Source organism: Oncorhynchus clarkii, chromosome 4 (genome assembly GCF_045791955.1).
Source record: "Oncorhynchus clarkii lewisi isolate Uvic-CL-2024 chromosome 4, UVic_Ocla_1.0, whole genome shotgun sequence".
NCBI classification, from domain to species: Eukaryota; Metazoa; Chordata; class Actinopteri; order Salmoniformes; family Salmonidae; genus Oncorhynchus; species Oncorhynchus clarkii.
The window spans coordinates 54782627-54802140 of record NC_092150.1 but is presented as its reverse complement, the minus strand read 5'-3'; the positions used below and the strand labels follow the sequence as shown (position 1 = coordinate 54802140).

The window sequence follows — 19514 nt, the reverse complement described above, 5'->3', positions numbered from 1 at the left end:
CAAAACATTTCAAACTACTTTTGTAAAACAACTTTAGGTATTTAACGTAAAGAATCGATACAATTGAAGATGGGATGATCTGTGTTCAATACAGGAGGAAAACAAACTGTAGCTAGATTTCTGGTCACGCGCCTCTAACAGTACACTTCAAGTTACCCTCGTTCAAGATGGCTGTACTTCTTCATTACACAAAGGAAAAACCTCAACCAATTTCTAAAGACTGTTGACATCCAGTGGAAGAGATAGGAACTGCAAGAATATCTCTTAGAAATCTGGATTCCCAATGAAATCTCATTGAAAAGTGTGACCTCAAAAATAAAATCTGAACTGTTTGTCTGACGTGAAAATACTGCCCCCTGTCACCAATAAGTTTAATACAATACGTGGAGAACCTGTCTTTTACTTAGTGTAACTTGCATAGTTTGGTAAGCAGTCGTGTCTGTTCTAGTGGCCATTTGTGCTGATCAGTTTTATCCTATTACTGTTTTTCTTTCCTATATAGATGCATTGATGGGTGGGTGGTTTGGAGGGAGGGGATGGATGGGAGAATGAGGGGTTGGGATTGTATTGTATATCTGAAGCTCTCTATAAGTATAAAAATCGAAAAAATGGATTTATGAGAAATACTAACATTCCACCCATGAGGCCAAAGACGGCGCTTTCTGTCATTGACTGCATCATACACTCAAACTGGTGTGATTAGAAAACTTCATTAGACAGTCCAGTTACAATTGATGCAAGTAAGCTTTTGAGCTGGCCACTGTTTGACAATTCTCATCTAAATCGGAAAATGTACGCTACATTAGTCCTAACGCTAACTGAGTAAAGAGTAAGCTAACACAAGCGGTCATATTTCGCCAACTCTCAGCTGATAAAAAAACCCCAACTTGAATTAGCTAATAGCAATTATGTTTCACAATTCACAGGTGAGCTCAGTGATTTAAATAGAGTTATACAGCTAAAAGTTATCCCACGGTGGGTAGAGTTTGTGCGCATCACCATGTTTGTTTATCTGGGTCAACCAAAGATAAGAGACAAATTGAGTTGGGTCTGTTTGTTGAAGGCGAAGTGTGTTCCCTTCAGTCACAACTGGAAGTTTACTCAAAATACAAGTGAACCATCCCTTCAACTCGTTTTGTTAGAACAATTTTGATTTGGCAGACATGTACGTGACCATAATGCATTGAGTGATGTCAATAAACATGGCGCCACACATTGCCGGCAAATACTTAGCTCATCAAGCAGTACAACCATCAAAAAAGTATTTTACACACATCGTGTGTCCATTACAATCTATGCAAGAATCAGAATGCATGATTTGTCACCAGTAGTTGAAAACGTGACTAAAACAGTCAATACAGAATTGATTAGCACACAAACCATTTTCTGATAGTGATTTAATGATACATGTGGCCTGTACCGGTGTTATGATACTGATCATTTGTCACCACAGAGGATTTGTTTCCGTTTTTACCTTTGTGGCTAGATGGAGGAGTTAAGCCTACAACATCCCCATCTAGTGCTCACGTCGGGGACAACAGTTGATAACTAGCAATGTAGTTAAACCTAACTAACCCTCATTCTCTTAACCTCCTGTGTGTATTCACCTAAAATTCTGCATTATTTCTCCAAACCTGCCATGTTAATTATCCTAACCTGCTATGTAAACAAACCATCTGTGAAGACAAATCAGTATCACCATACTGGCAGCCAATTACATCACCCCTGACACTTATTTGGAGCCATTTAGTGTTGTTTATGCATGTAGCTAGTGGGCTAATCTGTAACATTAGTCTGTCAAAAGAGATGGAGAAACACCAACAGTGGGTGAAGTACGGGAGGACTGTGGTAGCAGGAAGGCCTCCAGACATTTCAGCCCACCTGGCCCTGCTGTTCTCTTTGATGAGTCCCAGTCTGGAGTGCAAAGCCCCTTGCCATTTCCTTCTGAGGCAGAGTGCATCAAGCTGTTTCTGACAGAGGAGCTGGTGGGAGACACAGTGGAGGAGACCAATCGCTATGCCTTGGAGCTACAGGAGATGAGAGCACCACAGGGAAGGTGGACCACCTGATGGGAGAGAAAGATCAAACCAAACTGTGCTTGACTATAATCACAAAATGGGGGCAGTGGATAAGGTGTACACGATGAACAGCTTTGTGGCATGCGCTTGGAAAACCACCGAGTGGCATAAGAAGATATTTTCTCCATCTGAGCGACACTGCTGTCCTCAATGGTCACGTAGTTCACCGCCAGCTATCAAGGGAGATTTTTACTAAACAAGGCTTTTTGTAATTGAACATACAAATCAAATAGAGTTCCATTATGCAATTATATCGACAATGTCTCACCCACCTCCCCACTCCAAACAGTATATTTCTAGCACACAAAAGCTGTCGTCAATCTCCTGCACAAAATATGTACAGTTCCGGCTGTTGCCAAGTTAATGTTTAATACTGTATGTCAGTGTAGTTTCTGAAAGTACAGTATAAAGATGAATTATTAGTAATTAATATCAAATCAGGATAGCACTAAAATAATATTACAAGTAACATAACTAAAGAGCTCCACAACAGCTCCTTAAGGGGACAGGGCAGAGATATGCAGGCCAAATGAATACACAAGCAAATGCAATGGTCATAAAGCCAGGGCGGCTGGTCACGGCTAGAAGGGATCCAGATTTGGTCAAATTATTTGTGTTCCATTCTCAGTCAAATCATGTTTGACACGTGGGTGAGTGGAAGATATTCTGATATGAGTTTAAATGGAGTTTGACCAGTGAAAGCTGGAGGGAGGACACAGACAGACGACACATTATGCATTCATGCACACACGTGGACTCAATCTCTGTTACAGTGTCCTCGTACAGGTGTCCTCGTTGAGAAGTAGAGCAAAGTGTGCTAGAGAAAGAGGGGGAGAGCAACCGAGAGAGAAAAAAATAAAAGTCAGTCCCGGACCCAAGGACTGTATGCAAAGGTGAATTATGGAGGAGAGGGGGAAGGGGAGAGGAGAGCACTAGCCGCACCAGGCTCAACAGACCTCATTATGGCACAGAGAACAGAGGGGACACAATTAAATTCAACTACTTTGTCTTCCATTCTTCTCTCTTGTCACTCTTTAAGTTTACCAGCTACATCCACCATAATTTCTTAATTTGTAAGTAACAGTGCTTATCGTGTCTTTCTGTAGGTCCCATCTAGATTTTTTAACCATTTACATGTCAATGAAGTTAATCGCAAAGGTTTTATGATCACCATTCTCACCCATCTGTTCTAAAATGGTACATACCTGTAAAACATTTCTATTAATTAAGGCAATTGCTATGGCCCAACTGTCTAAGAACCACCCCATCTATACATTACTCAGCTAGATAAATCTAATTATTGCCCTACACCTTCACCTTTTGATCTAAAAAACAAACAAAGAAACCCGTTACAAATTGACTATCAAGCAGTAAAGCATGCTGGGCGGTTAGATGTGAACATGAGTCAAGCAGCTCTTCTGCCCATCAGAACAACAACCTTGGAAGAATTCTGCTTACCTGGGAATATTGGGCTGAAAATCTATTAGAGCATGGATGCTGACAGGTGAATGGGGCAAACACATTGGGCTTATGAAGTAAGGAGTGGTGTCCCACCCTAATCTGTTTCACCTGACCTTGTCTCCACCCCCCTCCAGGTGTTGCCAATCTTCCCCACTTATCCCCTGGGTATTTATACCTGTGTTTTCTGTCTATCAGTGCCAGTTCATCTTGTTTGCCAAGTCAACCAGTGTTGTTTTCTTAGCACCTGGTTTGCACCTGTCGCTCCTTTTTGCACCCTCCTGGTTTTGACCCTTGCCTGTCCTGACTCTGAGCCCGCCTGCCTGACCACTGTGCCTGCCCCTGACATCGAGCCTGCCTGCGGCCCTGTACCGTTTTGGACTCTGACTATGGCTATGAACGCTTGTCTATCCCTTGGGTTATAATAAATACCAGAGCTCAACCCATCTGCTGCCTGTGTCTGCATCTGGGTCTCGCCTTGTGTGGTGATAGGCGGTGGGAGAAATCTCAGGCTATTTACAATCTGACAGTGATATTACCCTTGCTAGCTCGTGTTTGTCGATGTTCCCGTTTGATGGCTGTTTCGTTTCCAGCCAAGAGAGCTGATTCTGGGAAAACGATCATGGGTTGTGTGTGATGGGACACTATCCTTTCCAGTTGTATGGAGCTGGTCCTTGGCTGGGTGTTGGGCTCTTTCAGTCACAGTTTGTGGAGCTGGGTTGTTGGCCTCTTTTGGTCCCAATCCAGGAAGATGATTTCACTGTCTAAGGCTGGGAGTTAGGACCTTGTCATTCCCAATCGGTGAAGCTGAGCCCTAGCTCTCTCTAGCCTGGTGCTTTCAGTGTCTTTATTCAATAGAAAGAGTAAGTCAACTCATTCTTGGAATATGTTTTTGAGTGTGCATGGAGGCATGTCTCTCTCTTTCTGACCTCTCCCTGGAGACAGTCGGCTATCTCCTACACACAAACCAGGTCTGAACTAAAAGGCCCTCTGTGGATTCCTCATTACAAACGGTCTACTGTATGTTGTCTGTACTATGGTTGTATCCCAAATGGTACCCTTACCCCTATTTAGTACACTACTTTTGGCCAGGGCTCATAGGGCTCTGGTCAAAAGTAGTGCAATAGGAAATGGGGTGCTATTTGGGATGCATCCTTTAATTCCAGGTGGCCCTGTGTTCCTAGTCCATTTCCCTGGGAAGTGGTTGGCAGAGGTTGGGATGTCCCAGGTGTTGGATTATATAGCCAACTCCTATGGTCATTGTGAGACCGCACAAACAGATCTGGGAGCAGGGTTTGAGCAGTGCTCATGGCTGGAGAATAGACTGGTCTGTAGTACAGAGGAGAATAGGCTATTAAACAGACATCCAGGGCAGGATGTTATTTATTTTGTGGTCAACCCAGCCATTGTAACGGTGTTCCTTTTTCTCAATTCCTCTGCAGGGTTTGGCATTTACTGTACTTGAATTGGGAGACTTTCGACAGCTTTGCCAAATTATTGGGTTTGTGTTCTAGACTGCATGCACAAGCACACACATAAAAGCAGACACGCACGCACACTGACTGGGGAAGTGTTTTCTCATTCTGTTCCAGGGTTTTTTTTCTGCACAGAAGTCTTTGGTCAGGGAGAATCTAAAATTCAAAACATGATGCATTCAGTTGTATTCATGGCATTGGGCCCCAAATGATTTTGTAAACATTTGAGTCACTCGGATAGCATAAGCCATTGCGACATGTATAGAATTGCAAGAATTTGGCTTTAAAATAGCTCAACTATGTCAACGAGGGCCTTGAACATTTTAGTTTGGTGGCCATGGCCACAACCTTCATCTAAGCCCCATTTTGATCAAGACAAAATGTCTGCAGAAGTCATTATTCAAACCAGACACGGCTGGTTGCTCAACTTTAGTATCCCACCATTTAATCGCCCCGGCTCGCCACTGTCCCTCTCTATTGCTCTTTCTGTGTCTCTCACAAACACAACCAAACACCAAGATCTATTACCGCAAATCTCACTACAACTATGTATTAAATTGTTAGCCTGCCACACACAGAGAGCAAGAGAAGGCTCAGGGTATCAGCTGGCATTTGTCAGCGCTAACTCAAAATGACAATGCGCCGAGAGGTCCTAATTACTGTCTCGGGCAGCTTAAGACATATGTGCCATCACTGTGAAGGCCATGTGTTCAAAGGTATTACTTTAACTGTTTTATACTCAAACCATAGTGTAGAAGAACCAATAACCCTTTATTTTACAGCCCGGTAGGAGATAGGTATTTACCATGTCAATACTTGGTAACAAAAGTTATTTAAATGGTAACTATTTCAATTAGTACTACTGGAAAGTACTAAAACATTCTAGTGCTTACCGAGCTGTAAAATAAAGGGTTACCGTATTCTGTCAAAGTCAAATGGATTTGGTGTAAGCTAGGATGGTGTATAAGGACTACATTGTTTCCGAAGGGGGGAAATGGTCTTGGACACACAGTACTGCTCAACACATACAACATATACACATTCCATGTAAAACACAACTATCACTAAATAAACTGACTAGTGATAACTTAAACAAAAGCCACATAGATAATTGTCACGTTTTATTAAAATAATGGACACTTACACACTGCGCATTGGTCCTCCTCTCTTTCTCCAGACGACAACCGTTACAATAATACATTGCACACCAGCCTTTACACATTCTGTCAGTGGTGTACTAACGCAAGATCATAGGGATCTGGAATGGGTCAAGTCATGTAGGGGTTGTTGATTGATATCTTCGGAAGTGGTGTACCACCTGGGCGAGCCTGATGGGCCGGCTAAGGCATGGACGCTGGTCAAGCTGGCTGAGGTGTGGGAGCCTGACGAACCGACCGAGGCGTGGGAGCCTGATGAATATGCTGAAGCAGGACGTGGGGTGGGCGCCGGCCATGCCAAAGAGGAGCTAAGAAGCTCAACAAGCAAGCTGAAGCACCCCCGGTTCCATCGGCAACAACACCTGGATCCGACGTCACTAACCCAAACCAAAATCTCAGTAGTGCTTCCATAAGTGGTATCAGCATTCTGTGAGGATCAACGCTGGAGTGGAGAAGCAGGTACAGGGAGTGAACATTTAATAAACAACAGGCATGAAACAGCGCAAAAATAACAACATCAATGCTAATACAGGGAACAAACTGAGGAGCAGATGGATATAGAGGGGTAATCAACAAAGTAATTGAGTCCAGGTGAGTCCAATATTGCGCAGCAGCGCATGGTGACAGGTGCGCGTAATGAAGGGCAGCCTGTCGACATCAAGCGCCAGGGAGGGGGAGCGGGAGCAGGCGTGACACTTACTGAATGTCTTTCTGACTGTTTTACTGACTGTGCATTATGTGTATTTTTGAATGTTGTATCTATGATATTGTTTAGCCTATTTGTGTGTTACACGTGCTACGACTGCTCCCTGACTGGTCATCAATGTAAATAATAAATTGTTCTTAATTGACGAACATGCTGACGAACATGCTGAAGCAGGACGTGGAGAGGGCTCCGGCCGAGCCAAATGAGGCAAGAATATAAATAAATATGAAAATAAATAAATAAAGGTGAAATAAAAAACGTTTATCTGCTCAGTTATGTGTAAGGGAAAATATAAACTTGCGCATTTGAAAAGCTGTTGAATTTCCATCTTTAGCATTACCTCTAGCATGTGTACTAAACAGAATACTGTAGCAGTAGCACTAGAAGGGCCCATTCAGCATGTTGTGTGGCTACCGTGAACGAGCATGTTCTTTTTCAGGGTCTTCTCACCATTCACAGTGCATCAGTCTCCCGTTTCCATAGTTTTCTTGCCTCTGTCATCACTGTGTCTCCACCAGGTCATAGAGAGAGAGAGAGGGAGGGAGGGAGACAAAGAGATGGAGGAATTTGGGAGGGAGAGAGAAATATAGGGAGAGAGGGAAAAAGAAAGGGGAGGGTAGAGAGAGAGGAGGGCTTTCCATGCATGTTATCTTTCCCTTAAGAAAAGAAAAATAGGAATTATTAGGGAGAGCGAGAGAGAGAGAGAGAGAGAGAAAGAGAGAGAAAGGGAGAAATAAAAGGAGGGAGAGAGAGAGAGGAAGGCTTTCCATGCATGTTATCTTCCCTTAGCGTACCATAGGCTAAAAACCCTCCAAAACACATTATGGAAACTGTTTTAAACCCACAGTTGTAATTGGCCCAGTTACAATAGAGCCACTCCAAAATTACAGTATTAATAAGTGGATTTGTACAAACAGACCTCATTGAACCCGTCTTCTAAAGCTACAGCCATGCCTGGATTTATGTACAGTCATCAGAACTACAAAATCCTAAATACACTGGGTTTATCTAGGCCCTCAAACGATTAGAACTACACAACACAAAAATATACACTTGATTTGTGTATGCCCTAAAGCATTTAAAACTAGAAAATCCTAGAAGACATACTGGACTAATGTAGGCCTAGAAGTACAAAATCCCAAGACACAGAGGCATGCAGACTTCACCCTACTAGAGACCACAGGGCTAAAACTCAAAGTCCATCCTCTGCTACACTCCATGTAATTCTACTCCATATACACATAAAAACACATAAAGGGGGGGGGGGGGGGGGGGGTTTACCAGTAGCAGATTTACCATAATTTTCTCTCCATCAATTGATGTCTTCTTACCTCGGCTCAGTAAGCATTGCTTTCATGCTGGGTGCAAGGCTCGGCAGGCTTAGCGAAACCCAGCGTTTCTCCATAATTATGCTAGTAGAACAGATGGTGGGATGGTGAGTGCCTCGTTGTGTTTGATATTCTCACATTGCAGTCAGAGTATTTGTTTGTAGACCCACGCAACCCAAAGCACATTCCCAACCCAGTGTTGTATGAACATTGACACTGCTCCCCACGATCATGTGTCTTTGGCAAAAATATTTTGCTATCTACATGTTTATATATATATTCAGAATATGCTTGAATAGAGACCCATTGACTTTCCCAATGATCAAAGGTTAAGAAGAAATGTCTTGGTTGATGTAATTATATTTGCATCTGATTAACCCACACTTGTTGCACCTTGGCTTCTGTTTCAAGGAAACACGCGCACTCTCATACGTGCGCAATCACGCACACACACTCTTTCTCTCCCTCACACACACACAGGCCAGTCATTCACTTCTTCACACTTGATACCACATACAATAACACTGTTCATCCCTTGGGTTGGGACTATGGTGGAGGGGTGGGGGTTAGGGAAGGATCAAAAAAGTTATTTCATATATCCATCCATTCGGTGCTGAAGATTAGATCCCTCTCATCGCCACTCCACCCGTTCGTAGCAGGGCCTATTTGTTGTACTTACCGCGGCTCATCATCAAACCTGTCTGAATCTGAATCCACACTTGCAGGGCCCGGGAGCTGATAATGCGCACACGGTAAAATTCGACAAACCTTTACGTGTACACTCCAGTTGTCGGAGTACTCACATAGAAATGTGATACTTGAAATACACAGTAAACCATGAACGCTTAGCAATTATTGCGTTTCTATATCTACACAGATTGTAATCGGTTGTCAGGGATGGATCTCTATTTGCCGTTAGTGCTTAAGGATTTGGCTTTCTATTGCTGGAGTCGGTTATGACATGGTTAATACACACGGAGCGAAGGCTTTGAAGTCTAAAGCGAAGTTATTTGCATATTGGTTAAATATTCGTGCCTCCGGGCACGTAATATCGATAGCTGTGTTATGGACCTGCTTCTCTCTGCCAATTTCAACTCTCACAATTCTCTCAAGTCTTCCCCCTCTCAAGTTTGTACAATAAAATATACAATTATCAAGAAGTATGAATGTCCTGACTTCTTGCGGAGGCCATATTACGTAAATGCTGCATTGCCAATGTAAACGTCTTATTGACCTTGTTACAGAGCCCCCCACCAAACCTGGTTCAGTGCGACGCTGTCCATGGTGCTGAAATTCGCAGAGGGACAGCGAGTGGAGCTGAAATGACTAGTCAAGGGGCCGCTAGCGTTTTTCTCCACTTCTCTTCAAACAACAATGCTCAACTGCCCTGTGCTTTAAAAGTATCATGTTTATTATTCAAAATCACAACTTTCATTTACTGATGAGAAAAAATAGACATAATACATGACGATCCAATTGATTTTGTCGCAAATTGGGACAATCTGTGAGTGAAATTAGGGTACTCATTGTAAAACGTAATGGTGTATGTGGAACTGTTACTCTCCAGCATATGAATAGGCTATAACAAAGCAATGCAATTATTTTTATGAATGGGTAAACTGTTGTAGAGCTGCAAAATCCACCAGTAATGTCTTGCAGTCGCATCATTACACTGTTTAAGATCTGGTGGAACAGTTTTGGTTTGTGTGGCTACTTGCAGAGCGATGTAAATAATTACACGTTACATAAATACAACGGGTGGGTGGATGAAATTAGCCGAAGGAAATCATGCTGTTGTAAAATAGCAGCTCCTTTGGGATGCAGATAGGGATCTGTGGCACACTGTTTTCGGCGGAACCTGTGACAATACCTCTCTTTCACACGCAAGCACGCACACACTCATCCATTCGGTGCTGAAGATTAGATCCCTCTCATCGCCACTCCACCCGTTCGTAGCAGGGCCTATTTGTTGTACTTACCGCGGCTCATCATCAAACCTGTCTGAATCTGAATCCACACTTGCAGGGCCCGGGAGCTGATAATGCGCACACTGTAAAATTCGACAAACCTTTACGTGTACACTCCAGTTGTTGGAGTACTCACATAGAAACGTGATACTTGAAATACACAGTAAACCATGAACGCTTAGCAATTATTGCGTTTCTATATCTACACAGATTGTAATCGGTTGTCAGGGATGTATCTCTATTTGCCGTTAGTGCTTAAGGATTTGGCTTTCTATTGCTGGAGTCGGTTGTGACATGGTTAATACACACGGAGCGAAGGCTTTGAAGTCTAAAGTGAAGTTATTTGCATATTGGTTAAATATTCGTGCCTCCGAGCATGTAATATCGATAGCTGTGTTATGGACCTGCTCCTCTCTGCCAATTTCAACTCTCACAATTCTCTCAAGTCTTCCCCCTCTCAAGTTTGTACAATAAAATATACAATTATCAAGAAGTATGAATGTCCTGACTTCTGCGGAGGCCATATTACGTAAATGCTGCATTGCCAATGTAAACGTCTTATTGACCTTGTTACAGAGCCCCCCACCAAACCTGGTTCAGTGCGACGCTGTCCATGGTGCTGAAATTCGCAGAGGGACAGCGAGTGGAGCTGAAATGACTAGTCAAGGGGCCGCTAGCGTTTTTCTCCACTTCTCTTCAAACAACAATGCTCAACTGCTTGTGCTTTAAAAGTATCATGTTTATTATTCAAAATCACAACTTTCATTTACTGATGAGAAAAAATAGACATAATACATGATGATCCAATTGATTTTGCCGCAAATTGGGACAATCTGTGAGTGAAATTAGGGTACTCATTGTAAAACGTAATGGTGTATGTGGAACTGTTACTCTCCAGCATATGAATAGGCTATAACAAAGCAATGCAATTATTTTTATGAATGGGTAAACTGTTGTAGAGCCGCAAAATCCACCAGTAATGTCTTGCAGTAGCATCATTACACTGTTTAAGATCTGGTGGAACAGTTTTGGTTTGTGTGGCTACTTGCAGAGCGATGTAAATAATTACACGTTACATAATTACAACGGGTGGGTGGATGAAATTAGCCAAAGGAAATCATGCTGTTGTAAAATAGCAGCTCTTTTGGGATGCAGATAGGGATCTGAGGCACACTGTTTTCGGCGGAACCTGTGACAATACCTCTCTTTCACACGCAAGCACGCACACACTCACATTCACTCTCTCTTTCTCTCTCTCTCTCTCTCTCTCTCTCTCTCTCTCTCTCACCCTTCCTCTTCTGTAGACTCTCTCTATCTGGCTCGCGCGCTCGAACTAACCTTGGCTCAACGTCAGAGGCTGTGCAGCAGTGCAGTATAATGGGAGCGTATGCAACCCAAAGTGCCTCATAGGCTGCTATCGCGATTCTGCTCTGCTTGGCGCTCACTGCTCCTCTACAGACACACCTCCCGTGTGGATATCCGACTCCTCGTGTCTCACCTGAGCCAGGCGCCAGCCCATGTATGAGCCCCTACCGGATTTGTACCGCCCGACATGGATGTCCCGCCGTCTCGTGAACCGGAGGATATGTTCTTGGCTTAGTCAAGTCGGAAATCTGCTAATGGGTTTAGGGGAAGCTCGAGTGACCATGCCGTGATCCTGCGACTGGGCTGCCGTCACCCTGCCGAACGACTGTAAACCGAATTCCGGGGGACTCAAACGCGTACGGGGGATCACCACTGTGCATTTTACAAACAACATGAAGATTACCTCCCTGCTGATAACTAGTCTCGTTTTCAGGTTCAACCTCAGGCTGCTGCTCCTGCTTCTTCTGCTGTTTCTTGGATACTCTCGCGGGATGCCACACGTTTTAAGATTTGGTAAGATACTTTGTTGTTTGTAGAGGAGAAGTATTTGTGAACCTCTCATACACTGTAAAGGGGTTACCCTGAATTTGACAGTAATTTACATGCAGTTCGGTGAATATGGTATCAAGCACGTAAGCCTGTATGCTACTGTTAACGGAATTAATTATATTTCATGGAGGCGATGGGTTTGTATTGCTCAGTATTTTATTGTTATTACAAGGGGTTTGTGCAAGCAGATTGGCTGCTAACTGTTTACACATTACAGCATTTTGATGAATATTTGGTGTTCTATATCACTTGCATTTCTAGAGGCCTTAACAAAGGCTTTCAAACTGGCAGCAACTACAGGGCAAAACAGACCAAAAGAACATCAAAAAACAACAATTTTAGGTTTAAGACTAGCTGCCACTCCAATCTGTAGCCTATCCATTTAAATTGATGGGGCTCTATAACCACATGAAAGTTAAATTGTAATAGCATTCCCCCTCAGGGGTGCAACACATGTGGCCTCTTACAAGGCATGTCTCAAAATATGCAATGAGACAGAAACAACAATTCAATTTACCCACTAGTTGTCAAAAGGTTTTTGGCACTCAAAAAGATATGATATTGTTTTCTGTGGGGTAGAATTACAGTACCATTCGAAATACAGACATTTTCCCATAATACACCATCATTTACAATATGATGCTGTAAAACGTTTCATAGTTCTTTTTTACTTTTAGTGATAACTAAAATAACTGAATAAATGACTGCTTTCTATTACAGTGTAGGCTATCTATTCATAGCACTCAATGGTTCAGGGAATGGCCCTGTTTGCAACACGAGTGATGGTTGCTGATAATGGGCCTCTGTGCGCCTATGTAGATATTCTATAAAAAAATCTGCCGATTCCAGCTACAGTAGTCATTTACAACATTAACTGTATTTCTGATCAACTTTATGTTATTTTAATGGACATACTTCTTTGCTTCTCTTTCAAAAACAAGGACATTTCTAAGTGACCCCAAACTTTTGAACGGCAGTGTATGTTGGTTTGATCCTTTGGCAGTGGCACACTGTGTTGACCCTTTCTTTAAAGAGAAGGGATATGGTGATTTGGATACCTAAACATTAATTTGAAGGACAATGAGATACAGTGGGGCAAAAAAACGTATTTAGTCAGCCACCAATTGTGCAAGTTCTCCTGCCTAAAAAGATGAGAGAGGCCTGTAATTTTCATCATAGGTACACTTTAACTATGACAGACAAAATTAGAAGAAAAAAAAATCCAGAAAATCACATTGTAGGATTTTTAATGAATTTATTTGCAAATTATGGTGGAAAATAAGTACAGTGCCTTGCGAAAGTATTCGGCCCCCTTGAACTTTGCGACCTTTTGCCACATTTCAGGCTTCAAACATAAAGATATAAAACTGTATTTTTTTGTGAAGAATCAACAACAAGTGGGACACAATCATGAAGTGGAACGACATTTATTGGATATTTCAAACTTTTTTAACAAATCAAAAACTGAAAAATTGGGCGTGCAAAATTATTCAGCCCCCTTAAGTTAATACTTTGTAGCGCCACCTTTTGCTGCGATTACAGCTGTAAGTCGCTTGGGGTATGTCTCTATCAGTTTTGCACATCGAGAGACTGAATTTTTTCCCATTCCTCCTTGCAAAACAGCTCGAGCTCAGTGAGGTTGGATGGAGAGCATTTGTGAACAGCAGTTTTCAGTTCTTTCCAAAGATTCTCGATTGGATTCAGGTCTGGACTTTGACTTGGCCATTCTAACACCTGGATATGTTTATTTTTGAACCATTCCATTGTAGATTTTGCTTTATGTTTTGGATCATTGTCTTGTTGGAAGACAAATCTCCGTCCCAGTCTCAGGTCTTTTGCAGACTCCATCAGGTTTTCTTCCAGAATGGTCCTGTATTTGGCTCCATCCATCTTCCCATCAATTTTAACCATCTTCCCTGTCCCTGCTGAAGAAAAGCAGGCCCAAACCATGATGCTGCCACCACCATGTTTGACAGTGGGGATGGTGTGTTCAGCTGTGTTGCTTTTACGCTAAACATAACGTTTTGCATTGTTGCCAAAAAGTTCAATTTTGGTTTCATCTGACCAGAGCACCTTCTTCCACATGTTTGGTGTGTCTCCCAGGTGGCTTGTGGCAAACTTTAAACAACACTTTTTATGGATATCTTTAAGAAATGGCTTTCTTCTTGCCACTCTTCCATAAAGGCCAGATTTGTGCAATATACGACTGATTGTTGTCCTATGGACAGAGTCTCCCACCTCAGCTGTAGATCTCTGCAGTTCATCCAGAGTGATCATGGGCCTCTTGGCTGCATCTCTGATCAGTCTTCTCTTTGTATGAGCTGAAAGTTTAGAGGGACGGCCAGGTCTTGGTAGATTTGCAGTGGTCTGATTCTCCTTCCATTTCAATATTATCGCTTGCACAGTGCTCCTTGGGATGTTTAAAGCTTGGGAAATCTTTTTGTATCCAAATCCGGCTTTAAACTTCTTCACAACAGTATCTCGGACCTGCCTGGTGTGTTCCTTGTTCTTCATGATGCTCTCTGCGCTTTTAACGGACCTCTGAGACTATCACAGTGCAGGTGCATTTATACGGAGACTTGATTACACACAGGTGGATTGTATTTATCATCATTAGTCATTTAGGTCAACATTGGATCATTCAGAGATCCTCACTGAACTTCTGGAGAGAGTTTGCTGCACTGAAAGTAAAGGGTCTGAATAATTTTGCACGCCCAATTTTTCAGTTTTTGATTTGTTAAAAAAGTTTGAAATATCCAATAAATGTCGTTCCACTTCATGATTGTGTCCCACTTGTTGTTGATTCTTCACAAAAAAATACAGTTTTATATCTTTATGTTCGAAGCCTGAAATGTGGCAAAAGGTCGCAAAGTTCAAGGGGGCCGAATACTTTCGCAAGGCACTGTATTTGGTCAATAACAAAAGTTTATCTCTATACTTTGTTATATACCCTTTGTTGGCAATGACAGGTCAAATGTTTTCTGTAAGTCTTCACAAGGTTTTCACACACTGTTGCTGGTATTTTGGCCCATTCCTCCATGCAGATCTCCTCTAGAGCAGTGATGTTTTGGGGCTGTTGCTGGGCAACACAGACTTTCAACTCCCTCCAAAGATTTTCCATGGGGTTGAGATCTGGAGACTTGCTAGGCCACTCCAGGACCTTGAAATGCTTCTTACGAAGCCACTCCTTCGTTGCCCGGAAGGTGTGTTTGGGATCATTGTAATGCTGAAAGACCCAGCCACGTTTCATCTTCAATGCCCTTGCTGATGGAAGGAAGTTTTCGCTCAAAATCTCACAATACATGGCCCCATTCATTCTTTCCTTTACACGGATCAGTCGTCCTGGTCCTGCATAAAAACATCCCCAAAGCATGATGTTTCCACCCCCATGCTTCACAGTAGGTATGGTGTTCTTTGGATGCAACTCAGCATTCTTTGTCCTCCAAACACGACGACGAGTTGAGCTTTTACCAAAAGGTTATATTTTGGTTTGATCTGACCATATGACATTCTCCCAATCTTCTTCTGGATCATCCAAATGCTGTCTAGCAAACTTCAGACGGGCCTGGACATGTACTGGCTTAAGCAGGGAGACATGTCTGGCACTGCAGGATTTGAGTCCCTGGCGGCGTAGTGTGTTACTGATGGTAGGCTTTGTTACTTTGGTCCCAGCTCTATGCAGGTCATTCACTAGGTCCCTCCGTGTGGTTCTGGGATTTTTGCTCACCGTTCTTGTGATCATTTTGACCCCACGGGGTGAGATCTTGCGTAGAGCCCCAGATCGAGGGAGATTATCAGTGGTCTTGTATGTCTTCCATTTTCTAACAATTGCTCCCACAGTTGATTTCTTCAAACCAAGCTGCTTACCTATTGCAGATTCAGTCTTCCCAGCCTGGTGCAGGTCTACAATTTTGTTTCTGGTGTCCTTTGACAGCTCTTTGGTCTTGGCCATAGTGGAGTTTGGAGTGTGACTGTTTGAGGTTGTGGACAGGTGTCTTTTATACTGATAACAAGTTAAAACAGGTGCCATTAATACAGGTAACGACTGGAGGACAGAGGAGCCTCTTAAAGAAGAAGTTACAGGTCTGTGAGAGCCAGAAATCTTGCTTGTTTGTAGGTGACCAAATACTTATTTTCCACCATAATTTGCAAATAAATTCATTAAAAATCCTACAATGTGATTTTCTGGATTTTTTTTCTCATTCTGTCTGTCATAGTTGAAGTGTACATATGATAAAAATTACAGGCCTCTCTCATCTTTTTAAGTGGGAGAACTTGCAGAATTGGTGGCTGACTAAATATATATATTTTTTTGCACATTACAGATTGACATGGACATTTTAATCACGTGCTTTTACTCCAAATTATGAAATTGCACGCTTTTGCATGACCTCGCAGTCAAGCAAACAAGCATATTCCCTGAATGGTCTGTATAAGTGCCCTTACACTGAGAAACAGAGAGTGTTGGTGGAATAACATGAGTTGAATGGTTGGATTCCCTTATTTTGCTAACTCAGTCATAGGCCTATGTAAACCTGTTTAGTCCAGATACTCCATATCTATATGAAACAGCTTGAGGTAGAGCACCAAATCAAATCAAACATTATATGGCTACTATTGTAGGATGTTGGTTAGGCTTATAGTATCAGGGATGTATGAGATTCCGTCACTCGACAGGGTAAGGTTTAATTTAGAGAAAGGAAGCTTAATCCTTTTATTGGTCATAATTGTCTTTCATACAATTCAATTAAAATAAAGGCTAAATGAACACAGCAACTATCCGACCAAAAGCTCCAGAGCCATTGTTTATAATAGCTATCCATTGCTTTGGGGTTCCCCTTAAGGTCAGGCACCACAGGCTGAAATGACATTTTTGTATCTACCTATCAATTTTGAGATTTGTTGGTATTTTGGACCAGTATCTGTCAGAAGTTTGGACACACCTACTCTTTCAAGAGTTTTTCTTTATTTGTACTATTTTCTACATTGTGGAATAATAGTGAAGACATCAAAACTATGAAATAACACATATGGAATCATGTAGTGTACACACTATACCCAAGCGTACACATGGATTTTGTACTGTATGTATGTGGTAGCAGCAGCTAATGGGGATCCATAATAAATACAAATACAACATTTCGTAACCAAAAAAAGTGTTAAACAAATAAAAATAGGGACTATACAACTGAATGCCTACAACTCAAATGTGTCTTCCACATTTAATCCAAATATATTTTATTGTAACGTGTGCTCATTATGGTGCACACTTGTCACCAACTTTACACGCACCTGCCCGTCATCAGACTCAACCGGACTCCATCACTGCCCTGATTACCTTCCCTATATATGTCACTCCCTTTGGTTCCTTCCCCAGGCGTTATTGTTTCTGTTTCATGTCTGTGCGTTGTCCGTGTTTCTTATTTTGTATTATTTCCGTTTATTTATTAAAGCACTCACTCCCTGAACTTGCTTCCCGACTCTCAGCGCACGTTGTTGCAGAATGATGCCTCAACTAAGGGAAGCTTCATGGAGTGTATTTATTTTTTTGTTTCGGTGGGAATGACATACGTTTTATGTTCTGTTTATTTATTAAAACACTCACTCCCTGAACTTGCTTCCTGACTCTCAGAGCATGTCGTTACGTCGCACTTGTTGGCTGTTTTTCCTTCACTCTGTGGTCCAACTCATCCCAAACCATCATAATTGGGCTAAAGTCAGCTGATTGTGTAGGCCAGGTCATCTGATGCAACACTCAATCACTCTAATTGGAGGTGTGTTGGGTCATTGTCCTGTTGAAAAACAAATGATAATCCCACTAAACCCAAACCAGATGGGATGGTGTATCCCTGCAGAATGCTGTGGTAGCTATGCTGGTTAAATTAAGTGTTTCTTGATTTCTAAATAAATCAGACAGTGTCACCTGCAAAGCACCCCTACACCATCACACCTCCTCCTCCATGCTTCATGGTGGGAACCACACATGAGGAGATCGTCGGTTCACTTACTATGTCTCACAAAGACATGGCAGTTGGAAGCATAAATCTCAAATTTGGACTCAACAGACCAAAGGACAGATTTCCACTGGTCTAATGTCCATTGCTCATGTTTCTTGGCCCAAGCAAGTCTCTTCTTATTATTGGTGTCCTTTAGTTGAGGTTTCTTTGCAGAAATTCGACCATGAAGGCCTGATTCTCGCAGTCTCTGAACAGTTGACGTTGAGATGTGTATGTTACTTGAACTAAGTGAAGCATTTACAGTTGTCTCCAATATAAAATATATTTAGACTTGTTTCACACTTTTTTGCTTTATACAATATTCCATATGTGTTATTTCAAAGTTTTAATGTCTTCACTATTATTCTACAATATACAATGTAAAAGAAATGGTACAAATAAAAAACCCTTGAATGAGTAGATGTGTCCAAGCTTTTGACTGGTACTGTGTAGCTTAAAAAAAGATTTTCAAAAACTCAAATATTTTATTATGTTTATCATACTACTTGAATACATTTTTTGTATGAATTTTAACTACTTTAAATGGAGATCCATCTACCATTTGAAAGCTTACTACATTGAATTACACATAATGTAAAAAAGCCAATTTCATAGAGAATGTTTCAAACTGGACTATATTAGTCATTTGGCATTTGGTAGTCTTCCAACTTCCATTTCCCACAAGTCAGACTCTTCCCACACGCCAACTCTCTTTTCCCAGCTTCAGAAGCATCTGCATTCACCAAATTGTGTTTTTTCTTAGATATATTCTACGGACTGGCCCAGGGGGAATTGTTGATGTATAGTAGAAAATGTTATCCTAGATAACATTTTCTTGAAAAAAATGTCTAATATGCATATTTTAATCAAATATTTTGGATTATATTCGTGTCTACATTCAATTGATAAAAGTGTATTGTGATATAAATGGCATAAAGATTGTTGCTTGACTTGCAGTAAACTTCTGTTTAGAAGTACATATTAGGCCTGTTACATATTAGGTACATATTAGCCACCCCCCCCCCCCAACATTTCCTCCGCCCTAAATGTAAACATTGTCCGGGAGTCGGGGCTCAATCAATCCCTCACGGGGCACTCGTTTTTGATCCATTGATTAAAAAGGTTGCCTACCATCATCTGATAACATATATAGGCCTAAATAGCTAGTGTCTTGTCAGTCAGTGTTTGCATGGTTGCGAGACTGCCTTCGAGTGATGCTGTTCCTCAAAGCGTATTTCATTTTATGTTGACAACACACGCTGACAATCTTAATCCCCCCTGAGGCTCCTGTTTAAAAATCAGCCCGGGTCTGCATGAGCCGCCAATATGGCACAGGGATGTGCTATTGTTACTGCTGCAGCTTTCTCCTATATGTCCTCACACACTCACCGATTTCGGGTCTCGCACACTGTCTGACAGGGAGGCTGTCTCTGCA

At 42.0% G+C, this 19514-nt stretch overlaps 1 pseudogene; it reads left to right on the top strand.

Annotated features, from left to right (window-relative positions):
• Positions 1-11686: 11686 nt before the first annotated feature.
• Positions 11687-19514, top strand: part of LOC139406953 (glutamate receptor ionotropic, kainate 2-like) — a 189213-nt pseudogene continuing 181385 nt past the window's right edge.